The 20,157-nt window shown below is 39.6% G+C and overlaps 1 long non-coding RNA gene across 1 annotated transcript in view; it reads left to right on the top strand.

The window, feature by feature from the left end:
• Positions 1–20,157, top strand: part of LOC107311125 — a 35,723-nt gene that overhangs the window by 7,211 nt on the left and 8,355 nt on the right. The gene's annotated exons all lie outside the window — the stretch shown is intronic.

Consider the following 20,157-nt stretch of genomic DNA (forward strand, 5'->3'; position numbering starts at 1 on the left):
GTGCTAGGAAATGCCACATCATACAGCCTTGTATTTTGGCAGTGGACCACTTCTCATTTCTTTTTAAGTATGTTTTTCCAGCAAATTCTGTGCAGTAATTTTGAACCCTATAGACATCTGTCTTGGATCAACAACTATCTTGTTTCCCTAATTTGCTCATAGTAATGTCACTTGAGACAACATAAAAAAAAGCAAAGCTTTCTGAAGTGGAGATATTAGTACTTATGTTGCTCTTCTGCCCACAAAGTCTCTTGCTTTACTAAAGTGGGAAATCAGGATAGTTTGACATGAGTTGTTCCTGACTAATTCAAGTTGGCAGCTACATACAAAGCTAAGCTCTATAGTTTTATGGGAAAAAGTATTTTGCACACAGAGGCACTATTTTCTCTTAATAGCATTCCTGAAACTCATTAATTGCAGTAACATTCACACTGTTAATGCTGCCAGTTGTTAGGATTTTATCACGGGTCTCACAATTCAATCTTCAGTTCCTGTGCTCAAATTATTATCTGGAAGTCCCTGAATTTGCTTTTTTAAAGGCTGTATTTCTAATCTTACAAGTGAGCATTTCTTCATAATGAGACCCCAAATGTACTTCAAAGGTAAGAGACATATGATAATATCATTGGTGAATAAATGCTTTTTAAATCCCCCAATTTTGTGAGACCTGAAATAGCTAGTCACAGAATCACAGGGCTTGGAATGGACCTCAGGGTATAAAGAGTCCAACTCCCTGCTAATGAAGATACACTTTTAGGACATTGCTCCTTATCCTATTGCTGCACACCACTGAGAAGAGCCTGACCTCATCCATTTGCCTCCCACCTCTCTTTGGATGTTTATAAACATTTATCAGATCCCCTCTCAGTCTTTTTTTCCCCAGGATGCACAGACCCAGGTTACTCAGCCTTTCCTCATACAGGGCAGAGTCAGGTGGGTAATCTCTCATTTACTTACATCATTCTGACTTATTTTTGTAGTTAATCTTGACTTATTTTTGTAGTAAATAAAATAGCAGTAAGTTATGAATGAAATAGACTCCAGAAGAGGGGGAAAAAATGCACAAGGTAGCACACTGTTTTGACAGCAATTTGCATGTAGTCTTTATGTGCCATCAGTTTTAGTTAAGGAACCCCAGGAAAGATCTCATATCCTATTTAAATATATGTAAGAAGGTTAAATTTTTCAGAAACGTTCAATACCTGAAAACCCAAGCTACTGAAAATCTGGCGTATATTTGAGGAATAGGAACTCAGAGCTTCAGAAAACCTAGTCCTGAATTAGTTTGTTATGTGGTTTGTGGGAGTCTTTCACACAGCAACAGGGGAGAGAAAGGCACACTAAAAAGTAGATAAATGTGATTGAAAAGCCACAAAGTTGGAACAGGAGGGAGTGAGGGTCAAGAGGAGAGGACTGGTATCATGTGAAACAATCTTTTGAGACTGTGTGGATCTCGAGAATCCATAGCATTTGTGTTCCCCACTTGCTCATCCATTCTTTTACACTGAGATTAGCTTCATGAAAGTTATGGCTTCCTTATCAGAGCTGGAATACAAAATTACTGTGAATCAGGTTTCTTTCTCACTTGCATCAGCACAGTACAGACAATTGGATCTCTTCCCTATAAAACTTAGGTTAATTTGTACTACATTTACCCACACAGTCTAGTTAAGTTACAATCTTAGGTAGCTTACATTATTTTATGTCAACAAAAAAAAAAAAAAAACAAACAAAAAAACCAACAACAACAAAACAACTTTACAGTGGCCTTAGAATATATAGTAAAGTGCATTTTATGTCTGTGTTCATTAATCCCTGAATAAAAACTTTTATTATATTGTATTTGGTAATATACAGTACATATAAAGAGGCAGGAGACACTGCAGGTCTTAATAGTTCATTAGACTTGGCCCTTTATCATGTTTTAAAACTTATCCTTCCCCAAACCACAAAACAGCTTCATCCTGTATCATGGGTGTTAAGTGCAAAACCACAGAGGAAACTTTTAAACATTACTGCTCAAGAAACAGTGATTCCTCTGTATCTCTTCTGGGATAATTTATTATTCTGGAGAAACTTCCCTCTGTAAATGCCTGGTCCTGAATACAGTCACTTTTATCCAGAATCTGGGTCTTGTATGTAAGTAGTTTTGATTTAGCAATAAGGGCAGAATTAGTGAAATATTAACAGAAATTCTCATGCGCTCTGATTCTACTACCAGAAATCCAATTGCATTTTCAGAAAGACCTTAATGAATCAGACCGGACTTGTATTTGCTTCTAGGATAACGTATACAGAATCTCACAAAGAAAGGAATTATAATAAGCAATCCTTAAAACAGCACAGAAAGGGCTTGGTGCCATTCCTCTCAGAGGGAGGCCTTCCCTCTCTTGGTGGAAAGAGGCCAGATACTGAGTTGGGAAGAAAAGAATATGAAATAATATTTTTCCTAGCGTGATTCCAGCACCTGGATGACGATCTGATGGCTTGGATGGGAGCTGATCCAGACTTTCAATGACTGACTTTCCCGATGTCTTGGATGGGAATTAATTATTTTTTCTTTCTTTCTTTCTTTCTTTTTTTTCTTCTTCTTTAAACTAGATGGACTAGGTTTTTTTGTTTTATTTTGTTTTTTGTTTTTTTTTGCGTTATTATTATTATTATTATTATTATCTAATAGAAGAAAGAAAGAGACTTGTTTGCCAGCTGGGGACAAATTTTCATGCTGTCAAATTAAGCTGCTCCTCACACCTATTTTCATTTAAGTCTACACCACCAATTTAGTCTTGATGAGACAGGCTCATAAATCTCAGCCAGAAGAATAATAAGACCAATTAATTTTCCCTTTCCCACAGTTTCTGGAATCCTTTTCTACTCTGTTCTAAAGGTGGAAGCTCCTGAGCCAGTGCATTAACAGTTGTCCCAATCTTTACCCTTGCTGCTGGGTCAAGGGCACCAGTGCTCTGATTTCCCCTAGAAATGCGTGGCTTCATCAGCATTTGCTCTTAGGTTAGTATGATGAGGCACTGACAAGCTGCATGGTGTTGAAATGCTGTGACATCTCCCAGGGGAGCGCTGCTTCCTCTTGGTGAAAACTGGCCCAGAAGCTTCATCCTCTACTCTTGCCCTCCCCAGCCAGCCAGTAGTCTAGCCGTGCCCATGGTGACTCGTCATAGTCTCTATTAAAGGCCATGAAAAATATTCTCAGTGGCTTGAGTGCAGCTGATTGGCAGGGCAGATCTAACCATGAAAGATAGAAAAAGAGCCTTTTGTGAACAGCGGTCCTATAAGCTTGCTCCAAGTGGTCCTATAAGGTTGCTTGTATCTGTTGCAGCTGCTGGACCAATCCTCAGAACACTGAACTGTGGACAGCATGAACTGCTCTGTGCTTTTAGGATCTCCATTTCAACAGTTATCAAGTAACAGGCTAAGCACAGCAGTTCATGATACAAACACTGTGGGAAGGTCTACAGAGGCCTTCATTCCTCTGAAAAGGTTTTATATCCTTCGTTTGAGTTAGAGCCTTATTATCCTCCAAATTGCTGCACACTTACTTCATCCTGAGCAGCAGATCTGAATTTGTGTGACAGAACAGGCTTTCCTCTTGTTTTCCAGCACTGCTCAGTTCAGTGTTGATGAGCACTGGTCTAACCATAACATCTTCAGAAGCTGTTCACCAGTGCCTTGTTGCTGCATGTCTTTCACTGAACTACACAACTCATATGAGCCCACTGACTCATCTTTCAGCACCAAGGACCAGTTACTGCTGGGCTTGGGAGATATTTATCAATGACACGACTGCTGATTTACTACAAAGAGCTGCCGAATTCCTCCAGGAACTGTCTTTTGACCTGCTGCTATAAATTCTGTCCTGTAGAATTGGCAGACTTTTTGTTAACAAAGTACCGCAAAAAAGAAGCCCTGACTTCAAAGGACCCGAGTATTTTAAAGTAAGAGATTGTGCCATGCTTTGGGTGAGAACCTAAACTGTATAATGAAATATATCTCTTGGATAACCAGAAATATGTTAATTGTTGGGGTTTTTTTTGTTGTTTTTTTTTTCCCCCTATTTTCACATAAAAATCTGATCTGTGATTATCGCTTTTTAGACACTTTTAAAATAGTCATGATATTTTCTACCCGAGTAGCCAAATGCATGTGCCATGGCTCACATCAGTGCACTATTTTCTTCTGGATAATGAAGCAAGAAGTGCATTCAGATACTTGATTCGAATTATTTTTCAGATAGGAAGAGTATTAGACAGAGCTGCTTTCCTCGGAATAGCCCATGCTCAGGTGGTACCCTCCCATTTTACCACACAAACAGGAGAGGAAGCTCTAAATCAGAGGAACAGAGTGCATATAAATGTCAACATTTGCACAAAGGCAGTCAGAAAGAGCACTCTGGGGAATTCATGGTCTGGCAGGTGTTGGAAACTGCAAAGTAAAGGCACGAATTTGTCTTTGCAGCACATGCAAGATGCCAATAGGAAATCTGGCACACTGAGGGGCAGCTTGGTCCATGTGTCAGTGTTCAAAAATATTTGAACTTTATTTAGATAATGATTTGTAACCAATAAGAACAGATGTATTTCAGCCTCTCCTTCCCCAACCCACCAGCCTATGGAATCTCTTAAAGGGTTTTTTCTGCAGTATTGTTGATCAGTGTCTGTGCATGCAACTTGGATGATATATGCAGGTTCACTGCAGGGAAGGGTGCATTGCAATGAACTCATATTTTACAGGTGGCACTGGGAACAGAAGATATGGCTGTTTTTTATAAGGGTCAATTGGTTGTAATAGAAAGGAGTGAGAGTGAATAAAGAGAATCTGGAGACAAAAGAAAAGCAAAGGCAAAGAATAAGCTGGTAGTTATAGGAGAAAAGTAGAGAGTTAAATGTGAAGCCTTAGTAGAAACAGAAAATGAAAAGAAAGAAAGAACAAACAGCAAAGCGACAGATAAAAGATGCAGCAAGTAAAGAGCATGTGAAAAGAGAGGGAAAAAAAGAACACACATCTCACATCTGCTCACAGGGTTCAAATAACCGTTTCTGCTTAAATTCACAGTGCATGTGTGAACACATAGGTTCCCCAGGTGACTTTGAAAGTCTCAGCCAGGAAATCCATCTTGCCAGAAACAGTACCTCAGACAGGAAGTGTTACCTCTAGAAAAGCCAGTTCAGAAGCTGAATCACATCAACCAGCCAATTTTATTTCATTTTTTTAATGAAACAAACAAACAAACAAACAAACAAAAAAACCCCCAAAAATCAACTTACCAAAAAACAAGGCAAGGAAAAGAGAAAGGGCTGCTACCTGTCTAATAAGAGCATTTCAGACTGCCTACATGCTCTAATATTTTCCACTGGAGGAATACAGAGCCTTTTTTCATTTCCCACTGCCTTTTGGGACTTAGATTTTGCACTGAGCTCAGCTTCTTCTCCTGGCATCTCCCTCTCCTTGCTGTTGTTTTTCCTTCTCTGCCTCCATTTTGCAGCCCAAGGCAGCTGTTGTGTGCTGTGGGGGGGGATGGCCTACTGTACTGGCTTCCCTTTCTATCAGGCACCTTCATGGAGAAGCTGGCTTCTCTCTACACTGGCTGTGACTCTCCCTATCCCAAATCTCTGCCCTTCCATCCATTCCATTCCACTGAAAAGAATCTGGAGCTTAAAACACAGCATACTTAACACACATGGCTAAAATTAAATAAGCAGTAGCTGTTGGTTGGAATCACAGTATCTTCCCATCAGAAATCCAGAATTTGACGCTCTCTCCACACAGTAAGTGGAAATCTGGTTCTTTGTATTTCCCTAATTATTATTATTTATAACAACAATAACTCCTGAGCTGGTGGTGGAAGTCAGACAACGGGCCCTTCACCTATTTACGCCATGTTTTTTATCAATTACCTTGCTGAATATTCCAGATGAAGCCAGTATTTGTATTGGCCAGAATTTGGACTGTGCCTAAAGAGGTATTTTAGTGAAATAAGTATTAAGTAAGCTTTGGAATACTACGCCAAAAATAGATTTTTGTACTTAAGTAAAATACTGTCCTTAGCCCATTGCATTCATAGCGTACCATTAGGCTGTTATTTCAAAGACCAGCCTATTTTCAGACTTTCAGCCTCTGTAAAAAAATTAATAATGATAAAGAGGGAATTCATACTTTTCAGGCTTTTAAAAAGGCCATTGTGTAAGCCATCAGCCTCTACAATAGGCATCTGTCCGAAAAATGTTCCTCAAACTTCCACATGAAGTGGCGCTGTGTTCATTAAACACCCTGCTTTTGTAGACCATGTTGGTCAAAGATAAAATGCTTTGGAGTAGCCTTCCCAATCAGATTTGTGAAGCTGCATACATTTCTGCCTTGAGGAGGGCTTACCTGGATGCTAACAAGCTGTGGCAGACATGGTACAGATTGATGGCTGTTTCAAGGGCCAGACAAATTTGTTGCACAGTGAATGTTTCAGACGAGAGGAAGGATGGGAGAGTTGTCTTCCTGGCCATAACTCACACCACATATCCATGTACATTTTGTAGAACTGCGCTAAGGAACTTGAGGGTATGTCAGGATTGCAGACGCCTTTTGTGTTTTCTTTCCTTTTTAGGTCATAATAGAGCTGTGTAATTAAATGGAGATTATTGGCAACATTATTTAGCAGTCATTATGGAGTCATTAGGGTTCTGCTTGGGCAAAAAGATAAGTCCCCTTCCTCTGTCACACTTAATGCTTCTATCAACAGCTTAGAAAAGTGGTTCACAATGAATTGCCACTTAAGTAGTCCTATCTTCCCCAGCAATCTCCCTCCTGTTGTTCTTCCCTGTGGGCTTGCTCGGAGGGGCAGCATACTCAGCTTCCCTGATGTAATGCAGACTTTCTGATGGCTTTTGGCACTTTGCAACTGCTCCTGTGGTGGGGAGCGGAGGGGGGGATGGGGAGGGGCGGGGACGGGGAGACTCAGGGAATGGGACTCCCAGGGAATGGAGTCAGTGCTGGTCCTAACAGTGCCGCCTTTCTCATACTGTGCTTTGCAAAGAAAAGACTGCACTGTGTGGAGCTGCCCTCTCCGGCTCCTCGGGCTCCTTCCTTTGCAGTGATGCTTCCCACCACCGAGTTGCACAGAACACGCAAACAGCACCAGGTTGCTCCCTGGGGAAGGGCTTGTGCCACCTCCCTGCTTTCCAGGCTCTGTAACTCACCGGTGACGGCTCAAGCACTGGATTTTTGAGTGCTGGATTCCCTCCATACCGCACGGTGGAAGTGGGCACAAATCCCGGTGTCATTACATAGCAGCTAATAATTCTGCAGAGACACATGCATGTGTGTGAGGACATTAAGGCAGGCCGGAAAAGGAAACGTCTGTTTTGTGGGAAGTTCCAGGTTGTCAACATTTCATTTCCCTCAGTGCTGGAATGAAACATCAACATTACCAAAAAATCTGGGCAAATGGGACGGTGCGTGCTACAGAGGGAAAGAGGGCTGCCTGTGGCTACTCTGCCCTGTTCTTCCAAAGCAGTATTTTGCTTCCTTTGTGTGCTTAAATTTGGAATTTACTGCATGCATCTCATCCATGCTGGTGGGGCTTTACAATTCCAGGAGCACTGGGGCTTTGCTTGGGAATTCAGGAGTTAGTTTGAATGGCAGCACAGTCAGTACAGGAGGAGAGGGCAAGTGAGCTGGGGATTTAGTAAAGGGGTGTCATAGATTCATAGAATTGCTGGGATTAGAAGGAACCTCAAATATTACCAAGTTCCAACTCCCTTACTGCAGGATGGGTTAGCAGTTGCTAGATCAAGCACAAGCTCAGGCTGCCCAGGGCCCCATTCAACCTGGCCTTGAACACCTCCAAAGATCGGCCATCCACAGCCTCTCTGGGCATCCTGTGCCAGTGCCTCACCACTCTCTGTGAAAACCTTCCTCTTGACATCTAGTTGAAATCTCCCCTCCTTTAGTTTAAAACCATTTCCCCTTGTCCTATCCTTATCCTATCTGTCTCACATGCTGATTTCCCTCCTGCTTAAGGTCTCCCTTCAAGCACTGGAAGACTGTAGTGAGTTCTTCCCAGAACCTTTTCTTCTCCAGGCTGAACAAACCCAGCTCCCTCAGCCTGTCTTCATAGGAGAGTTGTTCCAATCCCCTTGATCATCGTGGTCCTCTACAAAAGCTCCACATCTTTCCTGAGTTGGGCTGCAGCTGGAGCCTCACAGTAGCAGAGCAGAAGGAGACAGTCCCCTCCCTCACCTTGCTGGTTACCCGTCTTCTGATGGAGCTCAGGATACCATTGGCCTTCCAGGCTGCAAGTGCACAATGCTGTCTCACATAAAGTTTTTCACCTAAACACAACTTCAACCTGCTTTTGTATCATAAGCACCTCAAAATACATTTATTTTATTTCCCTAAAAAACAAGTCTTTCCTCTATTTTAAAGAAACTCCACTTCCCTTCTGCCCCCTGACCCAAAATGAAAGCACTGTTACGCCTCTTTCCTTTCATTTAGCTGTCTGTAATGCTGTTGCAGACACCTCACTCAAATATTACTTTTACTATATCTTGGAGATCTTTAACTGCCAAGCAGTAACAGAGCCCTGAGAAGGCTGACGCTGAATCTGAATAATAAGTGACCATAAACCCTTGATTTTTAGAGAGAAGTTATCAGAATGATGATGTGAGACATTCAGTATGCTGAACTGATATTTCCTCTGTGTTCTTGGAGCCCCACAAGGCAGCTGGTCCTACTGTGTCCATCCAGTCCCTGTCTGAATTGCAAATGGGGTTCACACTGGCACAGCTATTTTGGCAACAGCAGCGGGAGGAATGGCAGGCAGGGCTGACAATGCCTCCATGGGCACGTGGGGAGGCCTAGGCAGCTGCCACAGAGTGATAGTAATTACCCTAAACTTTCTCTCTATTATGCATGAGTGGTGACAGGCTCCCATTGTTAATCGGAGTAATTAGGATTTAGTTGGGGCATGACAATAACCTGTGCCTCATAAAGGCCTGAAGGCTATCCGTTTTCTTCCCTTTTCCTAGGAGTCCCCATTGTGATTTCTAGAAGCCCACCAGGAATGCAATCAGGAAATCTGCAGTGAATCCGTGTCCCTAAATCTTCAGGCTTGACAGGCTGAAGTCTGACAAGCTATTAGAAAAAACTCGGGATCATTAAGCTGCCTAAAGCAGACTTAGCCTGTTTCTGTCTGTGTTCATTGATTTATATGCAGTGTGATATTGTTTGAAGCTTAGATTACTCATGCTGCTGTTAGCTGACGTAGTTTGTGAGATAAAGTGACAAAGCATGGCTCAGGCTAAACATGCACGCCTTTCTGTCTTTGCTATTTCATTGCCTTTGACTCATTCTGTAGCAACTAAAGAGGGTTCAGTATTACTGTGAGGAGGGAAAAAAAAACCATTTAAAAATAGTAATAAGAAAAGATTTAAATTGGTTTTTATTATACAGAAAATTGGTCTGGTACATAAAACATTGTTTGACTTTTCAGTTCACTTCAGGACTATAAGAAAGAAGGGGACAGACTCTTCAGCAGGGTCTGCTGTGATAGGACAAGGGAAAATGGTTTCCAACTAAAAGAGGGGTGATTTAGATCAGATATAGGGAAGAGGTTTTATACTGTCAGGGTGGTGAAGCACTGGCACAGGCTGCCCAGAGAGGCAGTGGGTGCCCCATCCCTGGAGATGCTCAAGATCAGGTTGGGGGACTCTGAGCAACTTGATTTAGCCATAGGTGTCCCTCTTCATTGCCAGGGAATTGGTACAAATGACCTTTAAATGCCCCTTCCAACTCCAATGATTCTACGATTCTGTTCCTATGTACAACTCAAGCTTTCACACAAAGAAATCACACCAGACTGGGAAGTTTCTGAACTGCCATTTTTCTTGAATGGCATTGCATTCTTATTTGCTACTTACAATGACATCTGTTTTTCCAGTCTTCCCAGCTTGTTTCTTCCACTGTTCAAAAGTTACTGGCTTACCAGATTCAAATCTCAAAGTAGAAAAATAAAGATTTCATTCAGCTCTTCTTTCCCACTGGCAGAATTGCTGTCATCCCCCAGAACAACCTATTTGTTTTGTACCACTATTCATGGAGCACATGCAAGCAATGTTAAACATGCATATCCATATCCACATACTATGTATGCATGATACTTTTTCTACATAAATTCTCCAGTTGATGAAAGATGTTCACTGTGAGCTCTAAAAAAATTAAGGATTCACTTGTTATTTAAAGAGAACAGAAATACAGGAAAGCAGTTTCATAAATACTTCTCTATGCTTACAGATAGTAAAGAAATTTGGCATGGCACAAGCTTTGTCATATTCCTGCCAAAAGATCAAGAGACACTTCAAGAAAGTAGTCAAGTCCCAAGTTTTATGTAAACATGGCATTACACTCTCCTTTTTAGTAACTGCATTGATAATATATGCCTCTTATGTTTTCATTGCTTTATATTTCCATTTATTAATTTAAGAAGATGATTGCTAAGAAAGAAAGTGTGAAAAACTTATTGTGGTTTTCCTAAAGCTGTACACAAAGTCTGAAGCTGCATGTAGAAACTGTTGAGACTTAATGTGCAGTCTCCATGCACAGATTAGCTGAAGGATTCTTAAAGTCTTATATCTTGTATGAAAGGTGAAATATATGCAATCAAATTGATGATTCAGTTTAGCTAGGCATGCTATAGTTCTCTTTGTTTCACAAAGATTATCTTAAATCATTTGTAGAGGGCTAACAATTCAGTGTGGTATCCCACTCTCAAGTTGCTCACTAAGATTTAATGAATCAAAACTCTGTTAATATACTTCTAGGAATAACAAAAAAAAATACTCTCTTCTAGTCATTACAGAATGCCTGTGTCTCTGGTCAGTCAGTATGTAGCGCTAGATACAGCATCTGCTCCCCATTCTGGGCGATCTTATGGATGAGCTTTGGAAATCTATGAAACAAAACACCTATGGAACACTAATTTCCAGATGACTTGGTAAATTAGATGGAGAAGGTTTGTCCTGACAACTTTCCTTTCATCATTTTGTTCTATAGTCTGATTCCTATGCATAGTCAACATTTGCAAATTTGTTGAGAGATTTTGGAGTTTGTGGATAACATAAACCACCGCCAAAATACTTTCAAGAAATAGTTGGAGAATTACAAAAACTAGAAGAATTCTCTTTAATGGAGAATTGGAAATAGCAGCTAAGAGAGTAAAATATTTGCAAGTAGTGTATGTACTTCCAAAAGAATAAATGTATGCCAGTCAATGCACAGCAATAATGCTGATAAAAACAAACTCTGAATGAGTCACATACTGGAGAAGCAGCAGCTGGTGTAGTGAAAAGCAGTGTAACTGATGTCATTCCAAGTGAAAAGATGTATTCCAAAACATGGAAGCTGCGACTAAAGAAAGAAAACAGGAAAAGTATAATTCCCAGCAATATAAATGTTAAACCACAGCAAAGTAAGCCAAAAATGTTAGTGGAAACAACTTGCAGAAGCAATCAGATCTAACAGTAAAACCTTTTGTGTGTACATCAGAAGCAGCACATTTGGATAGTTAGCAGGAAGAGAAGCAGCAGCAAAGGAAGATAAAGACATTATAAAACAGCTAGGTGAATTACTTGCATTGGTCCCTGCTGCAGATGAGAGGGGAGTCTCACACTGGGGTCGTTCATTACACAGAATGAGTCTGTGTAAACTCCCAGACTGGAAAGGCAGAGGTTTCAGAGCAAATCAGTACCGTGACAATGCAGTAAAACAATGGATGGTATTCATGCAAGATCCTTAGAAGAATTCAAATGTAAAACTGTCGGTTGATCAACTTCAGTTGTGACAGCTCAAATCTGTACCACTGTCAGGATAACACAAATGGTATGTATAGCAAATGGAGAAAAAAATAATTGGAGAAAGTTTTCTGTAAAACAGACTGAACTGATAACGCCTTTCTGCTTGCAAAGGAGAGAACTCATATGGCAGCGTGGTGAAGATGCTCTAAAATTATGAGAGTCAAAAACTTTGCGAGAGTACAGAAATGATGGCTGCCTTATTTGACAACTGGCACAATATGGAAAAAGGAAAATGTTTCTCTTTTGTTCAGCACATGGTTAAATTGTGGAAATCCTTGACAAAGGAGAGATGCTGTGAAGGACAAAAGAGTGATTTTTTTCCCTCCACCAAATTACTATGTTAGATGAATAAAGATCAGATGATTTGTTAGTCATTAATATGTGGCAGCATGTGTGCTGCCTCTGGCTTAGAAGTTATATAAATTGCTAAATGTTAGAAGATGAGAAATAGATGGCAGCAGAAGAGTAGACAGTGAAGAGTATAGAATGAGCACTACCAAACCAGCTGCCAGCGATAAAACACTGTCGCAGAGATGTTGGTCTGGACCGTGTTATATTTTATATACTTTTGCTCTGTGAAAATTCTGTTTTATCTCTTTAAGGGATACTCATGTCATAGTTTTCCTCTTCTCACTGAGTGATTGGGCACAGCTTGGGCAGCAGAAATGTAAAAGAGATGCCTGAAAAGGACATTTTATCAACTTTGAAAAACAATTAAACAATTTCATCTTTTTCCATCTACTGTCAAAATAAAAGGATTCAACAAATCCAGAATCTGACAGCAGTGAATTTTTCCGGAATATTTTTTGCTTTACTATTTAAGTGGTTCAGTGTTAGCAGCTTTTACCTCCTCAGTGCGTATTTGGTTCTCTGTGTTTTTGGATGGAGACAAGAATGGCAGGTAAGTTCTTTCCCTTACATTGCTTCTGACTTATAGAATGCTGAGAGCAATATGTTTTCTTTAGCCATGAGTCTACAATACAGGACAGAAGAAGTGGTTTATTCCTGCTTATTCAAGAAACCTACAGCCAAGACAGAAATGAAATCCAGTATTTTTGAGTCCTATTTCCAAGACTGACCATTGCAACATACAGTGTAATGGAAAATAAAATAAAACTATGTAAAAAAAAAACAAAACTATTTAAACTGTGAGATATTATTACTTCAGAATCTATTCAGTGTGTATTTTATCAGTATGTGTATTCTTAATTTTTTTTTTTTTCCCATTCTCTATCATCAAAAATTTGAGTCTGAACACAGTTAACTCAGCCCAAATTTGGGAAACAAGATTTATGCTGTTCAGGGGATTGTCCTTCATTGGTGCTGCAAATCTTTTGGGTCTTAGGGCATTTTTATTTATTTTTTTCCCATGAAAAGGAAATGTGTTTTGTTTTACTTTAATGTTTACAAGCGTTTGTCTGGAAAATATAGAATGATGAAGGAATACATTGCAAGAACCACGCTGTGTGTGTTAGTGCTCTGTATTCTGCTCCCACATTTGAATTTCTTTTATCCTATGTTTCATAATGTCCCAGGCAAATAAGAATGAGATCACATTTGCTAGAACTGTTTAATCATCAGTGGTCTGATCCTGAAGAAGGGTCAGAAGTTGCACAGCACCTGGCAGAATCTTATCTTTTCACTTAACTCCTATGCCATGTCTAGTTTGTTCAATGTACTGCAAACATATAATTGTAGTTAGCACAACTGGTACTTTCACTTTTAAGTAAAATTCCTGTACCCAGCAGGCAAAATAATAATCATGAGATGACAGTGTGATGGATGATGACTACTCCAACAAAGTGCTTGAGCCACAAAAGGAAAGAGGCAGTAAAATTCATCCTGTTTTTTTTTTTGAAATTGCATATGCTGCAAATCCATTTTTAATATCAATGAAATAACACATTTTAAACTACAAATCACAATAGGATGAATGCAGTCATACAAGAACAACTGTTGTCCTCAGCTGCAGTCCTGGCAAGGAGTTTCAAGACAATGTATAATGAAATACATACTGGTTGAGGGTGGTTCCCTACAATAAGGCTGTTCTCATCTGTAGCTCTTTGGAGTTTCTTTCATTTTAAAGAATATAGAAAAGGAGGTGAAGACACGAAAATGGGTAAGGAAAGACATAAACCACAAAACAGTGTGTTTATGGCACCCATGTCCTGCTATCGATACAATTGATGGTCTTGATAATGGTTACATTTCTCCTTAGTCAAATTCACACAAATGGATCAGACCTTCAGGTGACAATGGCTTATGCCCTTCCTGACAGTCAAAGCAGTTAATAGTGTAGACTATGCCCTCTCCTGTTCAAACAAATTGATATTTGTGACATAAGATGTTCTCTTGAAAATGACAGATATGGCCCTTTTGTACCAAAGCTAAGAAGCTGTTCGAAGGACTTGCAAACAGCTACAACTTTTTACATTGTTCCCTTTTTTCAGGGTTCAAACCAGATTCACTGTCTATTCCAAGCACACAGAATTAAAGAAATAAATTACAGATTGATTGAAATGCTTTAGTTTTTCAAAGAAATTTTTCTGGCTGAGAGTCAGCTTTTCATTAAATGTAAATACTCAATGAGAAGCTCAAACTGTTTCATAAAGACCTTAATAAATATATTACTAAAGTTCCACACACACAATAAATAAATAAATAAAAAGAACCATAAATATATTTTTGTACCAAATGTGAAATTCATTATCCATTCACCCATTCATCCTTGGAATAGCTGTAAATCCGTTGTCTTTTCAGACAATATTGACAATAGTTTCATCTTTGAAAAAAAAACAGTCACCTTTTTAAATGGTGGACATTTCTGGTGAGGAATGCCTGTTTGGGGTTCCTTCTAAGGACTCACCACCTCTTTCACTTCAGATATCTGAAGCACCCACATGCTCTCTCCTACAGCCTCTCTTGCTGGACAGCCAACCCATTCTGGCCACCAGTGCCAGAGCAGCAAAGTGGATGAATTGACAGAGGCTTTTCCTATACCACCATCTTAGAAATTCCTTTCTGGATTGTGGAAGAAGTGGTTTCAGTCAATCTGCTGTGCCTGCTGAAGAAAAGATTTAATGAAAAATTGATGACCAAATAGAGCACTAGTCTCTTCTCAATGAAATCCTTGTTCAAGCCAAAGATCCCACAAATGTTAGTAGTGAACTTGAGTAAGTTTAGAAGAACAGTACCAGCTGAGCAATAACTTCAGCACCATTTTTGGAGAATGCCATCTGTTTGCTCTTGCTTTATAACATTCCTGAGTGTGGTAAACACTTGAGATTGCCACTGCTGGCTATGCCAGCTGGCTCGCCTTCCATCTTCTGTTCTGCAGAAGAATCCTGGCAAGCGAAATATTTTCAAAATGCGTTTCTGACACAGTAGTGGAAGAGTTACAGCTATTGTTTGAAACAGACAGGAAAAAATATAGCAATGTGCTCTCCTTGTTGGAAGAAATCATATCTTAATGGAAAAGTTCTGGATTTTGACACTGGATGATAGGTGTATTTTGAATCTTTGCAATGGAGACAGCCTTAGCAGATGAGTTTTAGTGGAAATACTTGTTTTGATAAGTGAAGGAAACACAACAATTACTAATGCGTTTTGCCACTTGAGACTCTCTTGACTAACATTCCGTTAGGATTATAATATAAATACATAACTGCTTTTCCTCATTTCAACATGCCACTTGTGAACAGTTTTGTCATAACAAACCCCATCTTCCTTGCTTTTCATTTATCTCCCTAAAATAGAAATGGTCTTTTTCCATTTATCCTGCTAAAATAAACATCTATTAATTCTCCCAGGTCACAAAACCTTCAGCTTCTGAAGGTTAGAAATGTCTGCACAGTATGCAACTCCTTTGGTTTAGTTCTGCCTTGAATCAACTCAACAGAAAATGTCCAAATATTTGCCCGGTAATGGGAAAAATGAATGTAATTGATCCATGGCTCTTATGTACAACATCAAAGTACTTAGAGACAAGAAGCTATTGTAAGACAGTGACTAATAACTTTATGAGGGGATTTCCATTAGCAGGCCCACAAGGAAGATGATTCTAATTTGTGAGTGTCTTGTGAAAAGTTAAAACTGTCATGAACTATACAAGGAGTTTTTCATAAAACCAAAGTCATGGAAAGAGACATCGTTTTTTATATGTATGACCTTGGAATACCCCAATTAAGGTCAGATACAATCGTAAATTATTTGAATACACTGAATCCTTCTGTAAAACCCTCCCATAACGCAGTTCAGAGTTTGCTACCCCAAATCTTCCAAATAACTGTATTTCTGATAGTTCTGTAAATGCCAGTGGGTGAACTGAGTAATTATGAAAAGTTTTAAAATCTCCTGGGATGTAGTGATCTTTTCCCTCATTCCAGAAAGTGCAATTTGATGGAAGTGTAGCAGCTCCTGACACAGTGCCATCTATCCATGAGGCTGCCACAGATGAACTCTTGAGGTGACTTTGTTAGTGATACCTAGACAATGTGTTCAGAATGAAAGAAATAGAAATAAAGACTGAGTATGGAGGTGATTCTCCCACTTTCGCCTTTACTTTTACTTTGCACACAGTTTGTGAACAGTAGCAGCAAATGTACAGCCCTGTGTAGCCTCCTTTGCAGTTATATTTTCATAATATTCTCAGCTGAAGGTTGCATTTCAAAATTTAACTGGTTTAGGAAGCTTAAGCTGATGTCAGTGTCTGTTTAAATTATTCCTTTAGACTCTTAGAGATAATATTTCATCTCTACATTTGTAATCATATATGCAAGGAACATACATGCATAATATATTTCTTCCATATGATCCCATACATCATCAACAGAATTTAAGCTCTGACACCAGCTTTGGATTTTTTCCCACAAACTAAACTGTACAACTCAGAAATGCATGTACAGGGGAAGGGGAAAGAGAGAGAAAGAACATCCTTGTCTTTTCCAGTCTTTTTAGGTTGTAAGTGCAAGAATAAGGTACCAAGCCCAGAAGTTATCAATGTAAAAAGAGAGATAAAGAACAAATACAATCACAGATTTCTTCTCCTGCTCTGCATTTCAGTGGGGATGCTTGGTAGGGAGGAAAGGAGATATGGCTTGTTCCCCGAAAAGGCAAATTACAAATTCTTCCTCATTTGTGTCAAATACTTGTACTACAAAAGACTGCATTTTTTCTGAGACAGAGTTCTTTGGATGCACTCCCTGATGCTGTTCAACTTCCTTGCTGCCTCTTATTTTAGCCTATGCTTTAGCAGTATATTTTAACCTTAAATTAGAGCCATGTTTTACCCTTGTTTTATATGCAGAGATTCCTTTGATGTAAATGGGAGCCCTGTGCAAAGACGCAAGGTTTATCACGGCCCTTTGAATGAATGTGACACGGCAATTTGTCCAAGATATTCTCATGCGAGAAGAATGAGATCTCATTGTGGGAAAATCTAGGGCCAAACGCTGCACAGAACTGACGTCAATAGGACTGAACACAGTGTGAAATTATGGCAAAATCCAATGTATTAGCTGTTTGGTGCCAGCGTTTTCTTCATCCACACACTACCCTTTTCGTGTTGCTGATGGACACTGCATATCGGATCGACCTAAGAAACCTAACTCTCATTGCAAGGGGATGAAAGGAAGATGATCTCAAGGGACTAAGTGACCATGTTAATTGGATACATGTGGATAGAATCCAATCCAAAGCTCACAGAAGACTGTAGAAGTAATTCTGAAGACTGGGATGAGCCTCACTATGAAATCTTAGGATTAGGATCTTGAAACAGTCAGTGAGCACAGAAGCCCCTGTCTTACCAGATAAAAAGACAAGACGCGGTTTTTGCAATTGAACATGCTCTTCTTTTCAATCAAAGCATCTCCAGGTTCTTTTTCTTTTTTTCTTTTTCTTTTTTTTTTTTTCCCTGTTCACTCTCTCTTAATAAGGCAAGTTTTTCTGACCTTTACGTGGCCTCTCAAAAGAGATTCCATTAAAGAGTAAAGTTCTAAGCCCCAACTTGTCTCCTGCAGAAACCTAAATGAAAAATACAAACACTTTACAACAGAGACATAAAAATTCCCCCAACTTCTTATACAGGCATCTATTTCATCAGTGTTGTTTGAGCCCTTTGGCTATAATAGTGGTCAGATCTCCTTTGCAAGCCCTCCATAGGGTCTTAATCTCCAGATATATATAAATTACATTCATTCTTTTAGGGCAGGATGGGATAATGCACTGGAAGACAGGAGGAATTGGTTTGGAAGTTCTGGAGTTTATGAAAGGCATGTGAGATAAGAAAATGTCAAGGAAAACAGATCATGGGCAGAAGCAGATGTTTAACTTACGGTTGCAGCTTTGATCCTTCTTTGCATCTCTCTTACATGTTGTGTATACAGAGCCAGTATAGAGCCTGCACTGCTGGAGTACTGAAAGGGGCTTGCAAGCTCACAGAAAGATGAGTGTATAAGGGGATTGAAATGGTCAGAATCAGCTTCTGCAGTTTCCTTATGAGAAAGTAGATACAGTGTCTGCTAAAGTGCAATCAGAGCTGAGCCTCTAGCCCACTTGCATAGCTAATCAAGCAAATCTGGGTCAATACCACTGCTAATCTTGTGGAAATATTTCTATGCGTGTTTGAGAGAGCCACCAGGAACAATAGCTGCAGTAGAACCGAGGACAACTGTGCAGTAAAGACCTATCTGCAGGACTTGATTCTGTGGCTATGCAATGTGGTTGGATGATTTATATCAGGATGAGGATCTGGCCTTAAACAGGCAGAGTGAGAGAATTTTGAACAACATAAACATTTCAAATTATTTCAGAACTTTGTTAGAATAGCAGTGCTTAAAATGCTGCAGAACATGTGAATCTCATACCTGTGCATCAGCTTTCTGGCTAATGTCTTCAGTATCTCACAGGTACTGAAGCTTGCCAGCTGTGTATTTCTGCAGCTGCTTTTTATTGAAAGACACAATAAACACTACAGTCGTGTAAATCCTCTATAAATAGCTGTAGCAAAAGCCATCCCTCCACCCTGTTTAAAGTGAAACACCTTACTAGCTCCCTTGCCTTCTCTACTAGCTTGTAAATTGAGTGTGCTAATAGCTACTCTTTTTTGAGTGCTTTGAGATCTTCTAATGAGAGGTGCCATTTACTAGTAAAATTCCAAAACATTAAAAATAGTTATTCATTTCTCACCATTTCTGAGCCATCGTTTCCAATCCACCTCCATTGTTCCCAGCAAGGAACTAAAATAATTAACAGCAGACAGCCCATTATGAAATGGAAAGTGTTTTGGCTGTTTGCTATTTGTGGATATGCATTGTTACAGAATGGGAGCAGCCAACTGCAGTTGGGAAAATATTCTGCTCACCACAGACGTTTTATCTTTATTGTTTACCAGATTGTGAATCTGAAAAATTCAGAGATTATCCAACATATTTAAATTTCAATGTCCAAAATTATGTAGCCTCCACAAATAACTCTGCCTAAATAAACTCCACTTATGTGTCATAAATAATTTTTTCCTGTTAAAGCCAACCATTTTCCCCCCTAGATTCTCCATTCCCAGCCCCTCACTGCAGCACATGAAGCTCTTTATTCCTCTCCAGAAACTTTTAGTGCAGCCATTTGTAAGGGGAGATTGCTTCAGTGCATGTACAGAACAACAGAAATATCATCTGACATTTTTTTTAAGCATAAAATAAAGGTAAAGTAACATAAAGAAAATCCTATTTCATCCTATTCACAAAACACATGTAAGACTTGTCTGTGTGTACTGAGACATATGAAAATGAGTCAGAGAGGAAAGACTCTGCTGAAGGCTGAAGAGAAAGCAGTCAAATTGTTGTGGATGAAAGATGACTAATTTTCCCTTCAGTATCCTACAGGTTAAGTTATCATAATGAATTAATGAAATAGCTCTTTGTTTAGACTTTATTTTGAGCTTCACTTCTATTTCAGACCAGAAGAAGAACTCCCATGCCTGGAAGTTTGCATTTGTTTGTTTTTTTGGTTTTTTTTTTTCTGATGATACTGTCCTAACTGAGGACACTACCTCTACTCAGTTTTCCTGCTTTTATGAGGGCAGAAAACTTATTATAGTGAGGCACACAGCTCTCTTCAACTCTGAGTGCTCCGTAGGAGGTGCAGCTGGGTCCAGGATGGGTGTCTGTAGGCTCCTGGAGCCCAGGGCTCAGGCCTGGATACTGTGCATGATAGAAATAACCAGGATGGATTCACACTTAGAGTTGCTCTTACCAGAGTGGAAAGTTGTGGCTTTAGGAAGGGGATGATATTTGGATTGCATGTGTGG

Source organism: Coturnix japonica, chromosome 3, assembly GCF_001577835.2.
Source record: "Coturnix japonica isolate 7356 chromosome 3, Coturnix japonica 2.1, whole genome shotgun sequence".
NCBI classification, from domain to species: Eukaryota; Metazoa; Chordata; class Aves; order Galliformes; family Phasianidae; genus Coturnix; species Coturnix japonica.